The sequence below is a fragment of the Lynx rufus genome, unplaced genomic scaffold (genome assembly GCF_022079265.1).
Source record: "Lynx rufus isolate CCGP_SWC_20201006 ecotype Redwood Valley unplaced genomic scaffold, mLynRuf1.p SCAF_62, whole genome shotgun sequence".
Lineage (NCBI taxonomy): Eukaryota > Metazoa > Chordata > Mammalia > Carnivora > Felidae > Lynx > Lynx rufus.
The window spans coordinates 322,046-330,002 of NW_025814881.1; the positions used below are offsets into that span (position 1 = coordinate 322,046).

General features: G+C 43.4%; 1 pseudogene; it reads left to right on the top strand.

The window, feature by feature from the left end:
- The first annotated feature begins 3,898 nt into the window (after positions 1-3,898).
- Positions 3,899-6,779, top strand: LOC124500919 (dnaJ homolog subfamily C member 10-like; annotated as a pseudogene).
- Positions 6,780-7,957: the final 1,178 nt, after the last annotated feature.

Here is a 7,957-nt window from a genome sequence, read left to right on the forward strand (position 1 = left end):
CATCCACACATTGAATAAATATATACCTTCAATGTAAGACATTATACTCAGCTCTACAGATACACTAGAGAAGACCCCTGGTTCGGGATTAGCTTAAAGTTTGGTGAAGGAGAAAGACAACTCAAATGATAAGTCTAAATTCAGATAGTTCCTATTAGAAAACAGAGTTCTGTGATCATAACTTGATCCAGATTGGGCCCAAGAAAGATAGATTTCCCTGAGGAAGAGGTAACTCTACTGAGGAATGAAGGATGAGCAGGAGGCAATTAAGCAAAGGAGGAAGACAAGCACTCTCGACAGTCTAGAGCATGTGCCGAAGTTCCACTGTAACCTGCTTCTGGCCAACATGGAGTAACGCGTACTGATTGATCTTCCTACCTGAAGCAGGCAAAACCAAAACAGACAAATTACAATTTTAACATGATTTTCAAGACACAGAACTTCAGACAATGAAGGACAATGATCCCTGAAAACAAAACACGTTAGCCTAACACATGCCCAAGCTCACTGCCTTGAGAGAGTTTTCAGGCTACGACCCAGGAGACATAAATGATTTAAAGAATAGACTCCTCCAGACTCCTTGAGTCGAGGTGACGAAACTGAGAGTCTGGTGAATTCAAGGCACATAGAGATGACAGGTCAGCATCCAGGAGAGGAGAAAGCAGAACACAGAAAGAACCCTGGACATCTGCAGAGGGTCCCCTTTGGCTACTCAGCAGAGTAACAACCAATGCATACATGGAAGGAAGTCATCAAGGGAAAAAAATCTGAAAAGATAGAGGAAACACTGCCTGGTGCTTCCACAGCACAAGGGACAGTATCTATTCACAGTAGCTAGGATAGAAAAACTCATAATTTGCTTTAGGCTGATCACCACTCTGGATTCATCCAATAATTCGTAATAGCAACACTAAAGGATCCATCTGTTTGTAAGTAACCTAACGATATCTCCAAACAAAGCATGAAAAGATAACTAGAGGCATAGAAGCTATTGTTTTAAAAACCAAATAGCACTTACAGAGATGTAAATCATGTTAGACATGAACAATACGATGGACAGGAATAAACACATATGAGACATCACAAAACAAAAGACTGAAGTTTAACATTGGCAACCTGGGAGACAACTTCAAGGGGGAAATACACAATTGCCCAAAGAGGCAGGGGAAAGGGAGAGGAAAAAAAATGGCCCAAATCTTCCTAAACTTCATGAAAACTATAATCCCACCGACCCAGGAAGGATCTGTCTAGGAAAGAAGAGATGGAAGTCAACTATTGTAATTTTCCTAAACTATATACGATGTGGTATAACATTAATGGAAGCTAGACTGTGATGTTTAACCCACAGACTATAAAACCTAAACCAACCACCACAATAGCAAAACTGAAAAGTTCTAGCTAGGAAGCCTAAATAAATAAGTGAATAAGTGAATAAATAAATAAATAATAAATGGATCAAACTGAATCATAAAAATGACTCGATTAAAAGAAAGCGGGAAAAGAAGAGAACAGGAACAAGGAGCAGATAGGACAAATGCAAATCAAACAGCATGATGACAGATTCAAATCAACTCTATCAATAATCACAGCAAATGAAAACGGTCTAAAAGCCTCAACTAAGACGCAGAGTGTCAGAATGGATAAAAAAGGAAGACTCAGCTATATGCTACCTATACAAAATGCACTTAAAATGTCAAGACAGAAATTTGTTCAAAAGACAGAAATATGATATAGCACACTAACACTTGACCAAAGAAGGCTGAGCTAGAGTGGCTATATGAATACCAGACAACACAGTTTCAAAACAAAAAATTATTACCAGCAATAAACAACAGGTCATTGTATAATCATAAAAGGGTCAATTAATAGCAATCTTAAATGTTCATGGATCCGTTAATAGCTTCAAAGTACCTGAAGCAAAAATTGATAGAACCGAAAAGAGAAATAGGCAAATCACAATTATAGTCTGATATTTCAATAGGCACAACATCAGCAAGGACACAGTAGACTTGACCACCGCTATTCTTCCCAAGGATCCATGGAACACTTACCAAAAAAGACGATACTCTGGGTCATAAAATGACTCTTAATAACAGGAAGAAGTCAAGAGGCCTGAAGTCATAAAAGTGTGTCCCCTGACCACAAAGCAATCAAATCAGAAATCAAGAACAAAAAAATCTCTGGAAAACACTCAACTATTTGCGAACTACAGAACACATCGAAATATCCCCTGGGTCCAAGAACTAATGAAAAGAGAAAAAAATTAGAAACGATTCTGAACTGAATGAAAATGGAACCACAGTAGAATTTGTAGAGTCCTGCTTTAGTAGCACTCACATGAAGACTGATGGCACTGAATGTATACATCAAAAAAGAAGAGGGAAGTGCGATGCTCCTTACTGCCTTTGTGGCTCCTCCCCTGTTTCCCAGGCGCCCCTCCCCACCCTGCTCCTGTGGCAGTTGGAGAGCTGAACTTTGTTCACCTGCCCACAGAGCTGGCTTTCAGCCTGGTAGGGGCGGGGTGCACCACCTGCCCGGAATTGAAGGTGGGGGAGTAGCTGCAGGAGGCGACCACCCTACCCTGAGGTGGGCAGGGGCCATACTCCCGGCCCCTGCTCCCCCGGCCCCTGCTAACCCCCCCCCCCCCGCCCCACGGCCCCTACGCCACTCCTCACCCCTGCCAACCCTCGCACCCGCCCCCGCACTTCCAGCCACCTCACCCACCCCCCGCTCCCCACCCCCCCACCGCCGCCCCCCACTCTCCCGCCACCCCCCACCCCCCTGCTACCGCCCGCCCGCGCCAACCCCCGCCCCCACCACCACAGCAACCTCGCACACGCCTCACCGCACCGCCCCACCCCCGCCGCCGCCCCTGACCCTCCCGCCACCCACCACCCCCCTCCCACCTCCCGGCTCTAACCAACCCCTGACCTTGCCACTGCTCTCCTCTGCCCCCACCACACCCCCTCCCCCAATGCCCCGGGCCCCCCACCACACCACCCGCGCCAACCCCGCCCTTGCCACCCCCCTGCCACCCCGCCCCTGCCGCGCCCCCCCCCCCGAACCCGCCACCCTCCCCGCTTCTGCTGGAGCTGGAGGCGGCGACAGTGGCGGAGGCATGGGCCCTTCTGGAAGGGAGAGCCCAATGTCTGTGCACCTGTCTCCCCTACCTTCTTCTCCACCCCTGCCATGGGTTTTGTGTTCTAGCTCCCCATCTTTTTCTGATTACCTACATCATCACCCTTCTTCCCGCCAGCCTCCTTTCCCAGCTTCTTGCCACAGTTTCTCTCACTTACGCCTCAGTTACTCAGGCTCTTTTTACCCTAGTCCTGCCAGAGAATTCGCACAACCAGCAGCACTTAATAGTCTCTTTCATGGGATGGCCCCATCCTTCCCCTCTCCCCGCATCTTTTCGGGGCTGATGGCAGCCAGAAATCCTTCCTATTGTGTTTACCGGCAGTTTCCAACTGGCCCTGACGCTTGGCGAAGATCAAGTCCACCACGCCCACGCTGCGAAGGGCCCCTAGGAGTACCACTTGTCCCATGGTGGTATTGGACAAGATGTTCTCTGTTTTCCTGGGGTTGTTTATTTTAGTCTGAATATTTGTTACTCTCCACCGCTATACTTTACAAAGGTATGTTCTGGTTGCATGACAAGGAGTTAGAAATGAGCCAGAGACCCTTTGCAGGTAAGGAGAAGACTTCGACATTTAGGATTAAAGGAAGAAAGGAGAAACAGAATGTTAAGAAGGTTATATTTCTCAAAGTATTTTGATATCTTTTCTGATCTGAGGAAGTACAGATTACTGACCCTACACAGATTGACACTTTGGGAGAAAATTTCATGATGCTTGATTCGCTCTTGGAGTAACGTAAACACAAGTTCTCAAACCTGCATATTCTCTCAGCTGGAATCAGCTGTATATCTGAATGTTCACTTCCATCAGAACTTGTATAAGAGAAAGAATGGGCGTCTGGTTCAACAAAAATGACTACGTCCGGGACCTGAAAAGGGTCATTCTGGTTCCTAATAGTGTATATGGCCATTTCAGTGGGCACAGATGGGGATTTTTACAGTTTACTTGGAGTATCCAGCACTGCAAGCAGTAGAGAAATAAGACAAGCTTTCATGAAATTGGCATTGAAGCTACATCCTCATTAAAAAAAACAAAACAACAACAACAAAAAAACAAGAATAACCCGGGGTGCCTGGGGGCTCAATCAGTTGAGCGTCCACCTTCCGCTCGCTCGGGTCATGATTTCACAGGTCGTGGGTTGGAGCCCCGCGGCGGGCTCTGTGCTGATGCCTTGGAGCCAGGGGCCTGCTTTGGATTCTGTGTCTCCCTCTCTCTCTGTCCCAGCCCACTTGCATTCCATCTCTGTCTGTCTCAAAAGTAAATAAACATTAAAATAAATAAATAAATAAATAAATAAATAAATAAATAAATAAATGCACCAAACAAACAAATGAATAACCCTAAAGTACGGAGTGGTTTTTCAAAAATAAATAGAGCATATGAGGTACTCAAAGATGAAGATCTGTGGGAAAAGTATGACAAATATGGAGAAAAGGGACTTGCAGATAATCCAGAAAATGGCTTGTATGAAAGCTGGGATTATGGTTGTTATGATTTTGGTATTTATGACGATGATCCTGAAAGCAGAACATTGGATAGAAGAGAACTGGATGCTGCTGTTAATTCTGGAGAACTGTGGTTTGTGAACTTGTACTCCCCAGGATGTTCACACTGCCATGAATTAGCTCCCACATGGAGAGACTGTGCTAAAGAAGTAGATGGATTACTTCGAATTGGTGCTGTTAACTGTGGTGATGATAGAATGCTTTGCTGAATGAAAGGAGTCAACGGATCTCCCAGACTCTTCCTTTTCAGGTCTGGAACAGCCACAGTGAAATATCACGGTGACAGATCAAAGGAAAGTTTGGTGAGTTTAGCCATGCAGCGTGTTAGAAGCACAGTGACGGAATTATGGACAGGAAATTTTGTTCACTCCACAGAAACTGCTTTTGCTGATGGTGTTGGCCGGCTGATCACTTTTTGTTGCCAAGGAGGAGATTGTTTAACTTCATAGACACGACTCAGGCTCAGGGGCGTGTTGGATAGTGTTGTTAATGTAGGATGGATGGACTGTGCCACCCAGGACAAACTTTGTAAAACTTTGGTATCATGACAAGTACTACTGCCTATTTTCCTCCTGGCGCCACATTAAATAACAGAGAGAAAAGCAGCGTTTTGTTCCTTAATTCATTGGATGCTAGAGAAATATATTTGGAAATCGTGCATAGTCTTCCAGATTTTGAACTGCTTTCGGCAAATACACGAACGGGTCGATTGGCTCGTCATTGGTGGCTCTTACTGTTTACCTTTGGCAAACATGAAAATTCAAATGATCCTGAGTTGAAGAAACTCAAAACTCTACTCCAAAGTGAACATATTCAAGTTGGCAAGGCTGACTGTGCCTCTGCACCAGACATCTGTAGTAATCGCTCTGTATTTCGGCCATGTCTAGCAGTATTTAAAGGACAAGGAACCAAAGAATATGAAATTCATCACGGAAAGAAGATTCTATATGATATACTGGCCTTTGCCAAAGAAAGTGGTAACTCTCATGTTGCCACGCCTGGACGTCAAAATTTTCCTGCCGATGACAAGGAACCATGGCTTGTTGATTTGGTTGTGCCATGTTGTCCACCATGTCGAGCTTTATTGCCAGAGTTACACAAAGCATCAAAGCACCTGTGTGGTCAGCTTACGTTTGGTACACTAGATTGTACGGTTCACGAGGGACCCTGTAACACATAAAACATTCAGGCGGATCCAACAACAGTGGTATTGAACCAATCCAAGGTTCATGAATATGGAAGACATCACTCTGCTGAACAACAGATCTTGGAATTCATAGAGGATCTTAGGACTCCTTCAGTGATCTCCCTGAGGCCCACCACTTTCAATGAACTAGTTAAACAAAGAAAACATGATGAAGTCTGGATGGTTGACTTCTACTCCCCATGGTGTCATCCATGTCAAGTCCTAATGCCAGAATGGAAAAGAATGGCCCGGACACTAACTGGACAGTTACTGTGGGCGGTATAGACTGCCAACAGTATCGTTCTTTTTGTGCCCAAGTAAATGTTCAGGGATACCCTGAGATAAGATTTTTCCCCCCAAACCAAATAAAGCTTTTAAGTATCACAGTTACAAGGGTTAGAAGAGAGATTAGGGGTCTAGGATTTCTACCTCAAGCATCCACAGATCTAACGCCTCAGACTTTTGATGAAAAAGTTATGCAAGGGAAAAATCACTGGGGGATTGAATTCTATGCTCCTTGGTGTGGTCCTTGGCAAAATTTTGCTCTCGAGTTTGAGCTCTTGGCTAGGATGATGAAAGGAAAAGTGAAAGCTAGAAAAGTCGACTGTCAAGCTTACGCTCAAGCATGCCAGAAAGCTGGCATCAGAGCCTATCCCACTGTTAAATGTTATCCTTACGAAAAAGCAAAGAGAAACATTTGGGGAGAGCAAATAGATGCCAGAGATGCAAAAGCGATCGCTGCCTTAATATATGAAAAACTGAAAAATCTCCACACTCATGGAAAGAGAGAGAAGGATGAACTTTAATGATGTGAAGATGAAGAAAAAAGAGAAAAGGAATTCTAACACATGGCATCAGAGGATCATCTTTGTAGGATGTTGCTACATTCTGGGTCGGAATAAAGGAACATTATCTCAGAAATGTAATCGCACCGTCTGAATTCTGTACAACATTGGTATAAATGAAGTGTCTTCAAGCTTTTTCTGTAAAAGGCCAAACTGTAAATATTTTAGGCTTTGTAGACCATGTACATTTGTCACACAGTCCTTTGTTTTTGCTTTGTTTACAACCCTTTAAAAAGTCTGAAAACTTTTCTTGGCTCAGGGCCATACACAAACAGGCCAAGCCACATTCAGTCCATGGGCCACAGATTGCTAAGCCCTGGAAATGATACTAAACCTGCCTGGCTCAAGCAGGAACCTACTCTGTCATGTACATACACGTCCAGGGTCTATTCCTTAAAGTTTTGTGGCTGGCCTGAAAGGAAATATCTTGGTATTAGGTTACCTGTCTTAAAAATTGTGTGAAATGGCCACCATGTGGCCAGGAGATACCTGATTTTCATGCTGTATTTTAGTGAAGAGAGTTTCTTCTTTTTTCTTCCTAAAGGTTGAAGAACTGAATTTAATTTTTCACAATTGAGAAAAATTTTGGTAAAATAACTCCAATAGATTTCTACAGCATCTGGAAGAAGAAGGAGAAGAAAGAAGAAGAAGAAGAAGAAGAAGAAGAAGAAGAAGAAGAAGAAGGGGAGGGGGACGAAGAAGGAGAGGAGGAAGAAGGAGAGGAAGAAGAGGAAGAAGAAGAAGAGGATGAGGAAGAAGAGAGGTCTGTTGGTTCCATCTTTAGAAACTAGAAAAAGAAAACAAATTAAAGCCAAACCAAGCAGACAAAAGGAACTAATAAAACTCAAAGACAAAATCACATGAAAGAAAGCAGAAAAATGATAGAGAATAATCGATGAAACTAAATGCTTTCAGGAGGTGAAAAAAAGGGATAAATTTCTACCAAGACTGATCCTGAAATGAAGAGAAACAAAGGAAATATTAACAATATATCAGAAATTAGTAATGTGCCATTACTAGAGATTCACAGATACTAAAAAAATGACAAAGTAATATTATGAACTTTATATAATTAATTTGACAACTCAGATGCAGTGGGTAAATCCCATGGAAGACAGAAATTAGCAAAGCTCAATCAAGAATAAGGGGTACCTCGCTGGCTCAGTTGGTAGAGCATGTGACTCTTGATCTCTGGATTGTGATTTCAAGCCCCATGTTGGGTGTAAAGATCGCATAAAAATAAAATAAAGTAAAATAAAATGAAATGAAATGAAATAAAATAAA